At 39.7% G+C, this 19,913-nt stretch overlaps 1 long non-coding RNA gene across 1 annotated transcript in view; it reads left to right on the forward strand.

The window, feature by feature from the left end:
* Window positions 1-19,204, forward strand: part of LOC149461396 (uncharacterized) — a 67,197-nt gene extending 47,993 nt beyond the window's left edge. Inside the window, exon 2 of the long non-coding RNA XR_016312877.1 lies at window positions 19,002-19,204. This is a non-coding gene — a long non-coding RNA (uncharacterized LOC149461396). The remainder of the gene's footprint in view (window positions 1-19,001) is intronic.
* Window positions 19,205-19,913: the final 709 nt, after the last annotated feature.

Below are 19,913 nucleotides of genomic sequence, written 5' to 3' on the forward strand. Positions count from 1 at the left end.
ATTTCCATCAAACAATGGGGCATCCTTACATTCCTAACACATTTCCCAGTCCATATCAGTATAGATATCCATCAAGATATTTTTCCCCATTGAGATTTGATGTGTTGTATTTACACACACTGTATATGTTAAGCAAGAGTCCTTTAGTCCTAAGAAAAGTCTAAATTTGAATAATGGATTTAGCAGGCCACTGTCAACATTCCTTATGGATAATGGTACATTCTAGCTTTATACTAAAATATAGTCCTTTTGTCATTTCATGATACCCAAATCCTGACCCTTCCATCTTTGTGCCATAGCAGGATTCAATACTGTTCAATTTTGATGATCTTGTGCCCCCTCTAGCTTCATGTTTCTGTATTCTGCTGTTGTATCCCATCTACTTCAAAGGTTTTTTACGTGTAGTGAGTAAAGAGAGGTTATTTGAACATTTGTGGACTTCTTGTCAACTTGAACAAGTCTGGCAGTTCTCCTTTCATTAGCAAGGTGCTTTCGCCCACAGAACTGTCACTCATGGGGAGTTTTTGTGTTTTCCACTGTTCTCTGTAAACTATAGAGACTGTAGTGAGTACCATTCCCCTGAGATCTACAGCTTCTGTAACTATCATATCTGTTACTAATAATCATCCCACAATTTTTGTTTTGCTGTTTGTGTTATTCAGCAGGAGTACCTAATACAGTGGCCACTGGGTAGATGGATGGATAGATAGATAGATAGATAGATAGATAGATAGATAGATAGATAGATAGATAGATAGATAGATAGATAGATACCGTAATATAGATTTAGATAGATTAATAGTAATATGTACATAATGTATTCTAAACCGTGAAAATGAGAGAGAACGAAAATTTGAAAAAGGACATGTATTCCATTTTAAAACTCAAGTCCACTTTTACCAGAGGCAAAGCAAATATTGTAATTCAAAATGCCCATAAAATGTTTCGGGTCCTCTAATATTAATGTTAATATTAAATAGCAATTCACAGAAATCGTGTACTTAATATACCAAAAATGAGGTAACCTGGCCTCACCTTTATATTAGAACTCTTATAAGTAAGACACGCTGCAAATCTCTATGGTAACCAGTGGAATTGTACAGAATGCATTTTTTTTTAAAATAAAGTACTTGAGGTAGGACCACGCTATCTCATTAGTAGGGTATTCGGGAAACGCTAAACCTAAATGTTATCATTCACATACCGTATGTCAAGGACACATATGGATCATAAAGGAAGGTGTTTAATGGGAGACAATGACGTGCAGGCATACAGATCCATTAAGTGGCCATATGACAGGTTGTGAACAGATATGAAACACAGCAGGACTGTATAAGCAGATGGCAAGGCCATAGGTATTCATTCCAGGGATCCAGTGATAGTGATCCATTCACTCTTTTATGAAAGGGTTATTATAGGTTCTTTTATACAAATATATTCCAACAAATAAAGCCAGTTTACATGTAAAAGCCTTTACCTTTTCATCTGTTTTTTAGTCATCGGAAGGAAACAGTCATGTAAATTGTAACTGATTAAGAGTTCTATTTGTATTAAAATGGAAATCAAATCAAAATGTTTGCGTAGATGAGGGAAACTGTTTTTATTCTTGTCAGGAACTACCTGTCCCACTGATAGTAGGAAATTCCTTCTTTGAAGAAGAGTAGTAATGCAACCAACTTTTTAGTAGACTGGTAGATGTGAAGAATTGTCATGCCATCTGTGTTTTCTGTGAAAAAATAACCCCTCACTTTCACTGTCCCAACAATGATCATCTGCAGAGAAACTGAGAAGTGATCCCTCAAACCAGAACATTGATAAAAGCCGTATAGAGGTACTAGACCGGCCTTTCTCAACCTTGGTTTCATGGCACTCTTGGGTTCCTCCAGAGGTTGCTAGGAGTTCCTTGAGCAAAGAACAGCTTCTGCCACTCAGATACATTGCTGCTAAAGATGATGCAATTTTTACGTTTTTCCACCTCAGGTTGCAGGAAAGAAAATCACTTTATTCACCCATCCACACAGACAGCATTTATGAGGGAATCCCTCCTGCAGAGCTACCACTGGGGATCCTTTTCTGCCAGTAGAACACAATGGTGGCAATAGCTGGTGGCAATAATCATTCAGGAAAAACCCAACATGCTGGTTGTAAACAAGTTGATTGATACATCGACTTGTGTACAACCAGGGTGCCCATTCATCGATTGAAATTTGTCCAGTCCCTGCTTGATCCATGTATGGCCAGCTTAAACTGATATTAAATCCTCCTCTTGGGCCCCTCCCTTCTGCGTAGTGCGCCCATAGCAAGCAGCTTGCTATTGGGGCACCTGAGCAAGCTCGCTCCTGAGCCACTGCTCCTTGTGTCCATTCACAACCCCCATTCTCTCCCCATTGCCTCACTTACTGTGACTGTCTCAATGGCTACCGCTGCTGTCTCAGCCAGTTAGGAGGGAGAAACCCAGGAGAGCCGAGGCTCTTGTGCACATCACTGGATCAATATGTGGCTCAGGTACGTTTTTTTGGGGGGTGGGAAACTGCACACAGAAGGTTTTTTACCTTCATGCATAGAAAGCATGAAGGTAAAAAATCTGGAGCCTTTACAACCACTTTAAGAGTTGGATTATGTAAGACGGATTCCTCTCCTTGGCCATCACCCTAATGTACAGTGAGCTGTAGATGTAGTCATTTTAAGCAGGGGTTCCCTAAAACCAGAACATTATTTCAAGGATTCCTCCATATTAAAAGAAAAAAAAAACTTTAGAAAGGCTGCTCTATACTTTTTCTATGTTAAGTGAAAAAAAATACAGTATTTGGACTAGAGTTACACTGTGTGTGGTGGGAGTTCTATCAAGTAAGGCATCTCATTCATCCCTACGGATATGCATGCTTGTAAAAGCTTGCTCACAATTAGCCGACTAAGGTCACATGAGAATTTCTCAGCAGGGGTGTCTCCGGGGTTGCCATTTATCATGAAATGATTTTCTTCACTACATTTGCTGTTTGTTCAGGCTTTACTTGAGATATTATGATACGGTTTTGAACATCAAAGACACTGAATCAGCCAGGTGAGAACAACAATGTAGGAATGGTTTTTTCTTTCTCACAAAGGAACATTGTAATGATCGCTCCATCCAAAAACTAATATTCGTTACTATTATTATATTGTTACCTACTGGGATTTTGGAATAGAAATTTCATTGTACAGGCTCTGTCTTTTATATATCTGTCATGAAGTTTCACTATCTTTGCTAAAGCAGAAGTTCTCTATTTAAAAAAAAAAAAAAAAGGAAAATAATTGTGCCATTCAAGTAGGGATAACATGGCAAGAGTGGATTCCCCCTGTAGTAGCTACAGCAGGGGATCAAGCTGGGAACTCAGGCACAGAAATCTCATTGCTAGAGTCTACAATGGATATGAAATACCGCTAATTGACATAACCAGCAGATAGTTATTTAAGTCAAAATATCAGTTTTGGGTAGACTGAGATTATAAGGTAAATAAAATGAAGATCCCTAGTCCATAAACATTTCAAATGATTAAAAACCAAATTCTAAAGATAAATATTTTTTTAAATTCCTTAAGTCCTTGCAGCTGTTGCTGCAGTACTCATCTTCTACCCAGGGCTGGTCTTCGCAGAAAGCTGACACTTGTCCAAAACTGGCACTCACTTCTGGATTGATTGACACCTAGCATTGCTCATAGCAGAAGTCAGGGAACAGGCGGTCCCTGTAGTCCTTTTGGCTGTCAGCCAGTCTGCTAGTGAAGACGGTGCATACATTTCACTACAGTGTGAAGGTATGCCTAACTACTCTGCTGGATCAAGAGTAGATTCATATTTTAAAGTGGTTGTAAATCTCTGAAATGAAAAATTAACAAAGCATATCCTTCTATAGTGTGTTACCTCAATCCAAAGCACTTAGTGTGATTTCAGGCTGTCTCCATCCTCTGCTATATACATAAGTCACTTCTGACAGGTTATGCCGGCTCCAAGGGATCCAGAGGGACAGGAAAGGGAAGCTCTGTGACTGACAGCCTCAGCTGTGCATGATTCCCTATGAGACTGTGTAGAGGAGTGTGTGTCCGTTCTCTCCACTTTCCACTCAGGTCTAAGATGACAGTCAGCTTGTTGCTCTATGTTGTGCAGTGCGTGACCTCAGATCCCCACTTCCAGCCTTCTGATGATCAGAAATGCAAAGTGTACACTTTGAAGGCAGTGGACAGGAGAAGGCTGCAGATAAACAGGTAAAACTTATATAGGAGGATTTGTTTCATTTCTGTGTATCACCTGGTGCTAGTCACTTCAGTGGGTATATGTAAGGGTTTTAGAAATCAAAAAGGCAGCACCATGTTCTGAGAGAAGGAAAGAAATGGGTAAGCAATTTTTATTTTGTAGGTATAATTTAAAAATAAATGGTAACAAAATAGCATTTCTGGAGAACCATATCACAGGATGGGTATTCTCTGGAGATCTGCAGACTATTGATATAGCTAAATAATATAAAAATCTAGTTGAGCTGTTCTATATACTAGTGGATGAGCACTACAGTTGATAGAGTTGCTTTCCGATAAAAAATTAATATAATTGGGAACTTGGGAGTTTTTAAATGTCTGGGTGGATCATTATTGATCTACAGTATACTCTCATTTAAGCGTGGAACAATACTGAAATCTTTGCCTAGGTTCTATCAGCCATTCCTTAGCTGGTTGGATTTTTACTGAAATGAATAGTACTTGTATGGTAAAAGAGAACAGTATATACTTGTACATTACATTTGTTAATAGCATAAATTATAACATTAATACAGCATCTCACAGACGTGAGTACACCCCTCACATTTTTGTAAATATTTTATTATATCTTTTCATGTGACAACACTGAAGAAATGACACTTTGCTACAATGTGACGTAGTGAGTGTACAGCTTGTATAACAGTGTAAATTTGCTGTCCCCTCAAAATAACTCAACACAGCCATTAATGTGTAAACCACTGGCAACAAAAGTGAGTACACCCCTAAGTGAAAATGTCCAAATTGGGCCCAAAGTGTCAATATTTTGTGTGGCCACCATTATTTTCCAGCACTGCCTTAACCCTCTTGGGCAGGGAGTTCACCAGAGCTTCACAGGATGCCACTGGAGTCCTCTTCCACTCCTCCGTGACAACATCATGGAGCTGGTGGATGCTAGAGACCTTGCGCTCCTCCACCTTCCATTTGAGGATGTCCCACAGATGCTCAATAGGGTTTAGGTCTGGAGACAAGCTTGGCCAGTCCATCACCTTTACCCTCAGCTTCTTTAGCAAGGCAGTGGTCATCTTGGAGGTGTGTTTGGGGTCGTTATCATGTTGGAATACTGCCCTGTGGCCCAGTCTCCGAAGGGAGAGGATCATGCTCTGCTTCACTATGTAACAGTACATGCTGGCATTAATGGTTCCCTCAATGAACTGTAGCTCCCCAGTGCTGGCAGCACTCATACAGTCCAAGACCATGACACTCCCACCACCATGCTTAACTGTAGGCAAGACACACTTGTCTTTGTACTCCTCACCTGGTTGCCGCCACACACGCTTGACACCATCTGAACCAAATACATTTATCTTGGTCTCATCAGACCACAGGACATGGTTCCAGTAATCCATGTCCTTAGTCTGCTTGTCTTCAGCAAACTGTTTGCGGGCTTTCTTGTGCATCATCTTTAGAAGAGGCTTCCTTCTGGGGCGACAGCCATGCAAACCAATTTGATGCAGTGTGTGGCGTATGGTCTGAGCATTGACAGGCTGACCCCCCACCCCTTCAACCTCTACAGCAATGCTGGCAGCACTCATACGTCTATTTCCCAAAGACAATCTCTGGATATAATGCTGAGCACATGCACTCAACTCCTTTGGTCGACCCTGGCGAGGCCTGATCTGAGTGGAACCTGTCCTGTTAAAATGCTGTATGGTCTTGGCCACCGTGCTGCAGCTCAGTTTCATGGTCTTGGCAATCCTCTTATAGCTTAGGACGTCTTTATGTAGAGAAACAATTCTTTTTTCAGATCCTCAGAGAGTTCTTTGCCATGAGGTGTCATGTTGAACTTCCAGTGACCAGTATGAGAGAGGGAGAGCGATAACGCCAAATTTAACACACCTGCTCCCCATTCACACCCGAGACCTTGTAACACTAATGAGTCACATGACACCGTGGAGGGAAAATGGCTAATTGGACCCAGTTTGGAGTTATTTTGAGGGGACAGCAAATTTACACTGTTATGAAAGCTGTATACTCACTACTTTACATTGTAGCAAAGTGTCATTTCTTCAGTGTTGTCACATGAAAAAATATAATAAAATATTTACAAAAATGTGAGGAGTGTACTCACTTCTGTGAGATACTGTATATCAGTGTTGGAAGAGCTCTATTCATTACTGGAATTGCATATCTTTACTCTTCATTCAGAATGAACCCTGACACTTCACACAATCTATTAGAGCCACTATCGGAGGATATACAAGCAGCTTCATTGCAAGGGATGGGCACAGTTGTGAGCTCATTAAACTACCCCCTTACTGCCAGCTCTATTTCTCCCCCCCCCATCTCCAGGCAGCTGCAAAGGACCTATCAGAGAGGCAGAGGGGAGCATCATGGGGCATGTAGTCCAAAGAGATAGGCAGCCTATTGGAAATAACAGAGGATAACCTACAGCCTCCAGGGAGCTCTGTGGCAAGGAGGAGGAGAGGCAAGGGAGTTGGCAAGCAAAGATGGAAAAAAAAAGTATGACCTGAGCGGGACAGGGGAGCAGAAGGTTTGGTTGGAGGGCGCCATGCCAGAGAGAGAGAGAGAAAGACTAGGACTGTGCCACTGCACTCACATGTGGACATATAAAATTGCGCACAAAGGACTAAAGTTGCAGTGTCTCCCTCAATACTGTGTGCCACTGTATTTCTTGCATCCAGCTCTGACATCACCTGGCTCCTCCCAATCTATCACCACTTGCAACCCAAAGCGAGCTGACACTGATCGGAGGGACCACTACTGCTGTGTCGCTGGGTCTGGTGAAAGAGCCTTGCACTCATTATTTGCTAATTAGAATGAACCATTAGGAACTACCTAACCAGCTACCCTAATATTGCCTGCAGGCCTCATTGACTGTCTCAAAATGTGCAAATAGTTACAGAGCTCCAACGTTTACCAGGCTGAAGAGTCAGGACTAAAGACTGCTCTTTACTGTGGCTACCACGAGGCCTTTTCCCCTCTTCTGATCCTTTTGCTAGTTAAAGATGTACCATAACGCTTCCCCACCACCCTATAGCAGAAATACTGCTACAGGGTGGCACGGCTGCGCAAAATCACGTATGTATACGTGATTTTGCATTTCCGGGTAGGGGGCAGGCATGAACCAAACATACGCCCTACCTGTGCCGCCATTTGTGGCCTCGGCTGTCGATCTCCAGGTCCCAGCCAGTGATTCCCCACTGGCACCTGGTGATCACCAAGCATCACTGACAGGGGAGAGACCTGTATGTAAACAATACAGATCTCTCCCCTGGCAGCTCCTGTACACTGCTTTGTATGGCTCTGCATAGCAGAGCCATACAAAGCAGTGTGCTTTTCATGTAAAGCACACACACAGCACACAGTTAACCCTTTGATCGACCCAGATATTAACCCCTTCCTGCCCAGTGTCATTAGTACAGAGTCAATGCTTTTTATTAGCACCAATCAATGTATTGGTGTCAATGGGGATGTCAATGACACCAAGTCAGTTCCCCCCAGTGTCAGAATGCTCGCCGCAGTCCTGCTATAAGTTGCTGATTGCCGCCAATACTAGTACAAAAGAAAAAGAAAATCCAGTATATATACCACCATTTGTAAATGCTATAACTTTCACATAAACCAATTAATTTACATGTACTGGGATTTTTTTTTAGCAAAGACAGAATACATTTTGCCCTAAATTTATGATAACATTTGTTTTATTTTTAATTTTCAATGGACATGTTTAATAGCAAAAAGTCAAAAATATAAAAAAAATGTTGTTTATAGTGCAAAAAAATAAAACATGTAGAGGTGATCAAATACCACCAAAAGAAAGCTCTATTTGTGGGAAAAAAAGGAAGTAAATTTAATTTGGGTGCAGTGTTGCATGACTGTGTCAGTTAAAGTAACGCAGCGCCATATCACTAAAAATGGCCTGGTCAGGAAGGCGATCCCTCCCCTGAAGGGATTGCTGGTTTGCCAATATACATATGGATTTAAGTTAGTGATAGCTGATCTTAGTCATTCTGGTATAGTTATTACTTTGTCTAGCAGATTGTGTTCAACTTCACCTGCTGTGCATGCATTTATGTTTTACTGCTGTTTATACTAAACTCATGCCAATAGATTAAAGTGGAACTTTAGGTAAAAAAAGAAAAATGGCGAACAGGCAGGAATTTTAATGCAGAAGAGACATCTCTACTGTATTAAAGTTACTTACCTGCCTGTCCTCCCCTGTACAATGAGCCACGCATGCTCAGCTCACTGTACAAATTCGGCAATGCCAAATCTGACTAAACTTCCACATAGGAGTGACATCAGCCCCGCCTGGCCAAATATAGCGGCCAGCGATCTGGACCCGGAAGCCGGCCACCCGAAGATGTCAGCATCTGGGTGGGGAGCAGCGTTGGAGTAGAGGTGAGTATAGTTCTGCTTTAAGTACATTTATTTCTAAACAGGTGTGTGTGTTCATTCTTTGGCAGCCAGAAAAGTGGTATTTTTTATTGGTGTCTTTATGTGTGCTGCAGTGTTTTATATTCAACCAGGTGTGTCAGTGGGGCTGAGATTGTTCTTAGAGTCGAGGCACAGAACAAAGAACCCAAAATTACCAAGCGGCTTCTTCAGGGGTGGCGCTACACATGCTACATTTATTTTTTTACCATCTCCATGAAGTGAATAGGACAGGCAAACCTGACTTTGAAGTTATTTTAAATGTTTTCATTCTGAAAATGAGTCAAAGCAAATTGTACCACTGTAAACATTTAGGGAATTTGGGGAATATCATGATCACTATTATTTGTATAGTAACTAATGGTTTAAATAGCAATTGAAAGTTTTATCACTGCTGTACTAGACCAATAATGTGGATCACGAAAGTCAAAATAGTACAGTCAGAAATGAGCTGCCTACATGTTCAAGGTCAGAGTCTCACATTATACTCCAGCTTCTGGCCATTTCCTTTAGTTGCTGGTGACATCATTGGGCTTTCTCTTGGGATCCTGGGAAAGCTGCTGATCCAAAATTCATTACGAATTCTCTCCTGTGCTGCACACAAGTGCATTCTCCTGGGGTTTGCATACATCAGCTTTTGTAGAATCCTGAAGAAGGCCCAATGCAGTCACTCTAACCTAGGTTGAGCTTGTATATATATTTCTAGCAATTTTCCAGCTAATTTGCCTTAACCTAGCTTTTTTATTTAGTGAGGTGGGGGGAAGGGGAGGAAAGAAACAAATGAGCAACCACTACAGCCACTAATCATCCAGTGACTGATGACACATGATCTCCATTCAATGTATAAGCTGTTATCTAAATTGACCATATATGCATATCCACAGGCTGCATGTAAAGGATAACTAAAATTAAATATATTGCAACTTATAGTACTTACAGTACATGTGGTGGTTGCCTATGTTTGTATTGCCTAATAACATTTTCATTAAGTACACAAAGTACCTTTTGATCTTACAAAAGCAACAACATTCTTATCATTGTTTGTCAGCTAATAATTCCATCATCCAACATGATTTGGAGATTTACAAAGGTAAACATGTTTGAAGTCCAGTCTGGGTGGCAACCATGGCTTCCTCCATAGATACAGTGGAGGAGTGAGTGTATCCACCCAGGGACAGGAAGCATATTATTTTCACTATTAGGTGAAAATAAAGGAAACCCCCCCCCCCCAAAAAAAGCAAAAAACAAGCAAACACTAAAAATACTAAGTGAATGCAATCACTACATCTAAGGACTGTAAATGGAAATACTGTATAGATTATAATTTTGTTTTTGGGTTCTGGTACACTTTAAAGGGATCCGTTTTTTGTCTATATTGCCTCTGAAATCTTTAGAGACTACAGACAAATGGATACCTATGTGCAGTAGGAGTGAAATTTCATACGTGGTGACTTGTTTAGCTGAATTGTTCATATTCTAAATTTTTAGTTCAATATTTCTTTTATTGAGAGGCAAATACAATGTATCCAACAATAAAGAATGAGTCTCTAATATAAATGGTATATGTAAGTATACAAAGGAGAGAGAGGAGTAAGATATTAACTTATTATCCAAAGATGGGTACAGAGGAAAAAGGTAGGGGAAGGGCTGGTACGATCTTATGATAAAAGTGATTACTTAGTTAGGATTACATCAATAAAGTGCTTTCAATCAGTGAAGTTGGTCCCGTGTTATAGGCTTGTACTCCAGGGCAAGAATAGAATTGTTTGGGGATAAATAGTGAGAAAAAAAACTATCCTAAATTTTGAAAATGTAGCGTTTGCAGCTAAGATATAGCCAGACTGAGTTCTGATTGTTTTTGTTATCTAGGTTTATTGGGTTTTCCCTAATCTCAGGGCATTGTTTGCTTCTACCTGTTACTGGGGAGTGTGCTCCAGTGGATAGAGTAGCATATACAAAGTTGTAGGTTGTGAATATTAATTTCACCCTGGCCATTCACTAGGAGGTTTATGTCAAAGATGTGAGCTGGGGAAAGGGATACATATTTGACTAGACCTTTTAGAAGGTTCTTTCTCTCCCAAGCAATGCCTGGAGAGGATGCACATGTGTGAAGGACCCAGTCATTGTCACCCAGGTTTGCTGCCTGGGAAGGGCACAGTTCCAGAGCCAAGGTCCATAGATTAGAAGTTGGCTTATTCCAGGGCCTGGGAACACAGGAAGGTGACCACTAAGGGGGAAAACTTTCAAATTTGGTCTCAGTTTAAAGGTTTCCTATCATAGATTGGTAGCCTTGGCTTAAAAGAGAAGTAGGTCCAAAGCTCTTTTGGCTATACTTCTCCTGTGGGTCACAGGAGGTCATTTAGTTCTGCACTCCTGTGACCCAGATAAAGCTGACAGCAGGTTAAAGTCCATTGTTGGCTGACGTTGCTCAATCGGTCCAGACTCTAGAGGGATTCCAACTTAAATGTCGGGATATGCCTGACCAGAAGCTGGTTCTGCCTCTCCGCCTGCCACTGAGAGCCTGAGCCAGCTTCTCCAATCCCCTCCAAATGCCAGCGCTCCAGTAAGCTCTCTGCCAACTGAAGACTGAGAACTGAGTGATCAGTGGTCTTAGAGGTTGTGGGGGACCGATGCTGCATCAACCTAGTTGAGTATGATTGTTTGTTATTTTGAAATCCCACACTTCTCTTTTAAAGGTCCACTACTAGCCTGTGAGAGAGGCTAAGATAATTCAAGGTATGTTGTAGCTGTCCCTATGTGGTACCAAGTTTTACATTAGCCTGTGGCACATGCAAAGATTCCAGAAAATACTGCTGAGTGGAGGGATTTTGCTGTTGTTTTGGGGTATGCTGTACACCAACTCTCTTTCCTTTGGGCACTGAGCCAATTTATTTAGAAGCTCCATGCACCCTGGGCATTTTAATAGCTCTGGTAACGTTAGCTGTGTAAAGTATTAGTGTTTTTTTATATTTGTTTTACAAAAAAAATTTAATTTTTGCTAAAACAAGGTTCAAAAACACTGGTTTACCGTGTTTTACCGCGTTTTGCTGCGTTTTTCAGAGTTAGAGCGTTTTTACAGCTATAAACCTCCTCTATAAACCCACTAGTTCTGGGGGGTTTTCCAGCCAAAAAACAACCGTACCAAAAAACGTTGATTACAGTCTGTGTGTGCAAGGACACATAGGATAACATGCTGGGGAGTTTACCGGCTGTAGAATAAAACATCGAAAGCCAAAAACAGCAGCTGTAAAAATGTCCAATGTGCATGAGGACTGAAAATAAGATTGATAGAGTGGATGTCTGTGACTTGGTCACCACTGGTGGGTCACTGAGTGGTTTGCAGCAGCTGAAGGCTAGATTACTGCTAGAAAGGCTAGGAAGGCCTATACGATCCAGAACCTTCCAAGGGGATCATTACTACCCATATATCACACATTACACAATCAGTATACACTGTTAGACACTGTTACCTTTACTACTTTAAGACTTTCCCAATGTCTACTTTCCCAATAAGTTGAGAGCAGGTAAATGCGACTCTGCGACATAATAGGTATAATTTTTTCTTCATTTGGCTGATTTATGCATAATTGTTTATCTTTATGATATATCTTACAATGTATTTACTGTATATGTTAATAAATATAAATATGGTGCACTAACTCCTCAAAGGGCATTCAAATCCATAAAAAACAATAAACATAAGTCCACAACTATAATCTGTGAAAGATAGTGATCCAGTCCCAAATCAAATGTCCAGATACAGTGCTATATACAGTTGTGGCCAAAATTATTCAACCCCCAATGCTGTAAAGGGGTTTAGGGACTATAGTGTACATTTGGAATTGTATTCAGAATCAAATCCTACAAGGACGTTGTAACTACCCAAATGCAACTAAAATGACATCAATTGTTTATGTAATACAGTAGTAAATGGTTCTTATGTGGTTTCTTCATTGCCACAATTATTCAACCCCTTAAAGACTACCACTCTGAAGAACAGAGGTTCATACAGGTGCTTTCCATCAGGTATTGAAAACACCTGTGGATGTCACCGAGCAGCAATCAAGCATAATAAGCACCAATTAGGCAGCTTTAAAATGACTGTGATACTCAGCTCCTTCTAGACATTTACTGGTGTGGTTACAAACATGGTGAAGGCAAGAGAATGGTCCAGGAAGACAAGAGAAGAGGTGATTTCTCTTCACAGGAAGGGCAATGGCTATAAGAAGATTGCAAAGATGTTAAACATACCAAGAGACACCTTAGGAAGCATCATTCGCAAATTCAAGGCAAAGGGCACTGTTGAAACGCTACCTGGTCGTGGCAGAAAGAAGATGCTGACTTCGACTGCTGTGCGCTACCTGAAGCGTAGAGTGGAGAGAAGTCCCCGTGTGACTGCTGAGGAACTGAGAAAAGATTTGTCAGATGTGGGTACAGAAGTTTCAGCCCAGACAATAAGACGCACACTGCGTAATGAAGGCCTCCGTGCCAGAACTCCCAGGCGTACCCCCTTGCTGTCTCCAAAGAATAAGAAGAGTCGACTGCAGTATGCCAAAAGCCATGTGGACAAACCACAAAAGTTGTGGGATAGTGTTCTGTGGACTGATGAAACAAAATTAGAACTGTTTGGGCCCATGGATCAACGCTATGTTTGGAGGAGGAAGAACAAGGCCTATGATGAAAAGAACACCTTGCCTACTGTGAAGCATGGTGGAGGGTCAATCATGCTTTGGGGCTGTTTTGCTTCTGCAGGTACAGGGAAGCTTCAGCGTGTGCAAGGTACCATGAATTCTCTTCAGTACCAGGAGATATTGGATGGAAACGTGATGCAGTCCGTCACACACCTGAGGCTTGGGAGACGTTGGACCTTTCAACAGGACAATGATCCCAAGCATACCTCCAAGTCCACTAGAGCATGGTTGCAGAGGAAAGGCTGGAACATTTTGGAGTGGCCATCGCAGTCACCAGACTTAAATCCGATTGAGAACCTCTGGTGGGACTTAAAGAAAGCAGTTGCAGTGCGCAAGCCTAAGAATGTGACTGAACTGGAGGCCTTTGCCCATGAAGAATGGGCGAAGATACCCGTAGATCGCTGCAAGACACTTGTGTCAAGCTATGCTTCACGTTTAAAAGCTGTTATAACTGTAAAAGGATGCTGTACTAAGTACTAAGATTGAATGTCACTTGGGGGTTGAATAAAACTGATAATGCTGTGAGCACAGAAAAGACATTTGTGGTTATTTCATTATAACTGTTATGTTATATTTGTCTGACCTACAAGTGCCTCTTTAATGTAAATGTAAGCAAGATGACTGAATGATCAAAAGCAATGTCAAACTGGCCAAAACACTCAATTTCAGTGGGGGTTGAATAATTTTGGCCACAACTGTAAAGTGCCTGGCATCCGCTTCAAACAAAAACAATTCCATGTGGATACTCTCCCTGCTCACCTTATAAATAGACCTACATAATAGCATAGGTCAAATGCGCTTGTTGTTAAATGTTATCCTCCATTCTAGTTCCCTCCAAGCATATCTTCACTTCTTGTGACTCCAAACGTGCAATGTAGTTCCAAAAAACCAAAAGAATATTTTGTAGTGCAACACCGTTTCAATAAAAAGCAATAAATAAGATAAATGTGTGCACTCACAATAATCAAATCACAATGTTCTCCACACCAAGTGTTTCATTGTTCAGAAACAACAATCTGTCCTAAACCCAACAATGCTCATGGTGTTTAGTTGTCCGTGATACTTTCCATCACCAATACAAATACCAATACTTACCTTCTTCTTAGATCTATATTGAAATAGGTCACACACACTTTTTAGGTTGGTCCATCTCTGCTCATCCGCCTCTGTCCTTTAGTAGCTACTTCCTATATACTGTCCCTTTAAGAGATCGGACTCCAGAAATTTCCACTGGGATGGTGAATGCTCAAGGAAAGAGAGAACAATCCGTAATGCAACCCCATAAAATTAAAGATCCCGCTTTATTAGAATAAAAATCTACTCACAAACATGTACATATAAAAGACAGTAAGTTTCCAATAGCAAAAATGGTTCCTCTCACCACACTTCCGGTTTTCCCGAAACCGGAAGTGACGTCACTTGACTTTGCCCAATGAGATGCGTCACGGGTCATGTAACTTCCTCAGGATCAGGGACTGTATATGTTATATTTATCTTTGCAGAACAGAGAAAACTGACTTACTGTATATGTAACTGGCATGAATCCTGAGAAAGTGTATCATCAACAAACTGTCAATCGTAGACACCATTTAAGAGACAAATGTGTCTTATTTGTTGTTAACTTTGAAATCAAGATTGTACTGATTTTACATATGTGTGTGATTTCTAGGTGCCACATATCAAGTCCCATTTGCCCTGTCCCCTGCTTATATGTGCAGCAAGAGGCATTTGTTTTTTTTCTATACATTTCACTATATAAGGGTAGGCAACCAATGTTGAATTAAACTGCTGGATAGCAATTTTTGTATTATAGGCTTTACCTAAAATTGTAGGCCTACATGAAAAGTTTAGTGCTTTGCACAAGTTTGAGTAATTTAATGTTATGGTCAAGAGTAAAACATGTGTTTTTTAAGCCAGGTAAATAAGAAATATTGCAAATTAGTAGGGATGAGCTTAAGGGTTCTGGTTGGCAAATGCATGAACAAACTAGCCATATTTGGCCAGTGCTTCTGCCCAAACTCTTGGCTGTTTTTGGCCTGCCGCCTGATGATGTTTCCATGCTGCCACAATAACCAGCCACCCAATATTGCTTACCCACTGCACTCTTGTCACAATATGACTGATCTCTAAACAAACCACCCAGGTGTCTTCATTGACCAAATATGATCACAACATCAAATCTTCACCCAGGATCCCTGGCCAGTTTGTTTACAAACAGAAACTGGCTGGGGTCCGTCATTTGCAACAGCAGGACTGCTGTCATTGTAATAGTAGTATATATATAAATAAAGAACCAGCACCACGGAAATTATATAAAACAGTAAGCTGCAAAACCTAGCCTATAAACTTATAGGATATACAAAACTTCAAAAAAATAGGTTGCGCTTAAATACATACAAAAGTGTAACAAGAAAATAAATAACAAAACAATAAGAAAATATTTTAAATCAAAATAAAATCCAGAAAAAACGAAAAAGTCCAAAAGTTCAAATAATCAATAATGTCCAAAATAATTCATCACCACGTAAATCCACCACCAAAAATGGTTAAATAGAACTCACCAGAGTAATATGCTGATTGTTGAAAAACCAGCATATAGTACTTGTTATTCTCAGGGAAATGAATAATATGGTGACAACAACGCTGAAGAAATGAGGGATGAACTCCAACAGATGATGTGCTGCAAAGTTGAAAATCCACTCCAAAGGTGACTTAGTATCCAAACTGAGAGATGATCAGACCGTCACTCAAAAGAGGACGTCGATGACAAAAAGCTTAGGGCGGTGCCTTTGGATGTGAGGTTCAGAATACTCCTGGTTCGTCTGCACGTAGCATGTGCATGTTTGGCTGGGTCTGAGTCGCTTGTATTCATTACACACGCTGTATATAATGGTGTCAGTCTGGACACCTTGCTTGTAAGTGCATTTCTTTATTAAAGTTTGATGCTTTTTAAAACATACTGCACCATGATTGTTCACTTTTTTCTTTTGAGTGACGGTCTGATCATCTCTCAATTTGGACACTAAATCACCTTTGGAGTGGATTTTCAGCTTTGCAGAACATCATCTGTTGGAGTTCATTCCTCATTTCTTCAGTGTTGTTGTCACCATATTAATAATTTCTCCCAGAATAACAAGTACTATATGCTGGTTTTTCAACAGTCAGCATATTACTCTGGTGAGTTCTATTTAACCATTTTTGGTGGTGGATTTACTTGGTGATTAATTATTTTGGACATTATTGATTATTTGAACTTTTGGACTTTTTCGTTTTTGCTTTATTTTATTTTGATTTAAAATATTGTTTCTTATTGTTTTGTTATTTATTTTTTTGTTACACTTTTGTATGTATTTAAGCGCAACCTATTTTATTGTAATAGTAGTGCTACTGAGTCAATGCTAATGCTAGTTTAGTATTTTTGAACTTTCAACTGTTTTGGTGAATATGCAATGTACAAAACGTCTGCAGAGTTCTTTCATCACAACATGGAAGTATTTTGTAGACTACTATTCAGCCAGTAGGTGTGGCTCTAGTATTCTTTTCACATTATTAGCTGTGGTGACAGAAACCTCATCAGCTTATGAATCTTAAAGTGACTATTTTTAAAATAAAATAACAAACATATTATATGATATTGCACAGAGTCACCCCAATCTTCCTCAGGTTCCCTGCCGGCGATCTTATCTCCTCCACTTCTTTGAATATACCCATAGCACGCAATTTGCTTTGGGCATACGGTGTCTGCTCTCTTCCAAGCTGTGTGTCTATGGAGCTTTGCATTAAGGTAAAAAACATTTTTAGCTTTAGTGTCACTTTAATGAGTTTTTAGTATGAGATTTCTATCAGACAAAGGAAGCTGTAAAGCAGGCTACACTGCTTCTCGTCAGCTAGCTCATAGTGCTTTTGTTTGTTTGTAAAACAAAGATTTAATATAGGTAATAAAAACTGGTAGAATCCTTTGTAGGAATCCAACATCATTATCTGGCCTATTAATGGTTGTGCTATTTAAAACATTATACAGTTCAACTTTCCAGCAACCACACAACACTGAACCACTGAACCATTTTGGGGCTTTTTGAAGTACACCTTACACTTTAAGTTCAGGGAAACATAACAGGTTGTCTTCATAATAGCATGATTTATCTGTTGCTAATATTTACACTACCCATTCTGTCCCATCACTCTGTTTATCCCATACGGAAGAAGAATATATTTGAAATATATTTTTAAAAATATATATTTTTTAAATATATTTTTCAGATTTTTTTAACATAGAAAAAAATAATTTTAACATATATTTTTACATATATTTGTAAATGCATTCCAAAAATGTAGATTTGTATTTTTAAAGACAAACAGTATATTTAAAATGTTTTTTTAAAAATATTTTTCATATATTTTGTAATAAAAAAAGCATTTCAGCATACAGTGTGTGTATATATGTATATATATATGTGTATATATATATATATATATATATATATAAATATATTGAATATGACCAAAATTGTAGCATTTCAAATATATGTCAATATATTTGGGAAAAATATTTTTAAAATGTGTTTCAAATATATTTTTCTTCCATGTGGACCAGACACAGCCCTTGTAAATTTATAGGTATGGGAGAGCAAGTGGCAGGTTCATTTTAAACTTGATCTGGAATCCTTTTATCTTTGTTTTACTAGTTTGCATTTTACGTCTATATAAAACATTTGTCTGCCCTCAAGGGTCATATCTTCCATGAAATGAACAGTACAGCACCATCATTTCTGAGTATGAACGTTGGGTGCAAGCATTTAACACTTAGGTCAGTTGATAAACATGTCCGCAACAATGGATAGCCTTTTTTTAATTGCATATATACCTGGAAATTAAAAAAAAATCCATTATAACTCATTTATTTCCATTTTCAACTGTCTTAGTGCAAGGACAGCTGAAAATTTGCATGAAAATTACAGTTTATGTTTTGTTGAAAGCTTTTAAAAAGCTTATAGTGCATGCACACACTCTCCCAGCTGTCTTTGCTAACCTCTTCATCTTATATCCATATAGCATCCTCTGATAAATAATGCTGTATCCAATTCAGCTTATGCCATCAGCAGAAAATAAACTCCACTGACCATTGTTTTTGTTTGCCTTTAGCTGAGTGATTGATTGCAATATTTTTGGCATAGAGTGCAGCTTTTTCTCCCGCTCTAGAGCATATGTCATTGATTGCTTCACAAAAAAAAATGTTTTGGATCTCAGCAAATTGCCTGAGCACTTCACAAAGCTCAGAACCTGCCTGCAGAGTTCAGAATCGTTGCTAACATTTCATTGCATCATTTACATCACTATCTACTGATAGAAGAACTGCTGGACTTGGGCTGGAGTTTAGTTTTCTGAATACTGATTGTCAGAGTGATGCCTTCGCAAAAACCTTAGCATATGGAATATGATGGGTTCCTGTTTATCAACAGACAAAAGTCTGTGCAGATTTTCTCTGTTTTGATTCCTGGGATTAACAGTTAAAGCTGAATGCTGTGCACAGAGCTCTGCCCCCTAAAACAAACACTGTTTTTTTTTTATTTGTAGCAAAATATATGCTAAAAATAATTTTTTTTACTTGTTTGTGTTGTTCTCTGGGCAGAAACTGGATTGCTGAGTATGCTTCTGTCAAGTCCTAGACTCGTCGGGCTGGAAACCAGAGACTGTGCATGTCAGAGACCTCCCACAACAGGCAACACTGGATTTTCAAGAAAACATTATATGAACTCCAAAAGAAATTGTTCATATTTGTCCATATTTGGTCAATAAAGTCACATGGGATATCCACCTCTTTGTTTAAATTCAGCTAAAGGGCTCAGAGCAGTCATTCATGGTAAGCAGAAGCGGCTGCAAGTTGGTGTGTGTGTGTTTTTTTTCAGCTGGTTAGCTAGTGCCATTCTTCATATTTGACATGGATCTGGATCTACATCGCCAGAGGACATGGTGGGTGATGGATTTACATTGTGGGACTTTTCCTTTAAAAAAAGACTATTTTAAAAAAAAAAAAGTTTTGGGAAAATTACAATTTTTTTACACAAAGTTGTCAGTTAAATTAAATATTGCTCATGCATGCCATGGGTATATGTGGATAACACCCCAAAACACATTCTGCTACTTCTCTTGAGTATGGGGATATCACATGTGAGAGACTTTTTGGCAGCCTAGCTACATACAGACCCATAAAATCCAATGACCACCTCCAGGCTTTCAAAGGGCATATTTCCGCATATCGCTTCATCACAAGTCTATCAGCATGGCACATCTTGACTTGGCAATATTTGCCCACTCTTCCTGGCAAAAACACTCCAAATCAGGCCTCCTCAGATCACCACACAGATTTTTGATCAAATTCAGGTCTGGGCTCTGGGTGGACAATTCCAAAACTTGAGGCCAAAGCCTAATTAAACAAGCTGAAGATAGAAGCTGATTGGCTGAGGGCGGAGCCTGACGATGGCGGCGGCGGAGAGTTCGTGCTAGGAGCTCTAGCAACGAGCCTTCCCTTACCGACCCCCCC

This window comes from Staurois parvus, unplaced genomic scaffold, assembly GCF_062004578.1.
Source record: "Staurois parvus isolate SC_StPar_1 unplaced genomic scaffold, SC_StPar_1.0 ptg000204l, whole genome shotgun sequence".
NCBI classification, from domain to species: Eukaryota; Metazoa; Chordata; class Amphibia; order Anura; family Ranidae; genus Staurois; species Staurois parvus.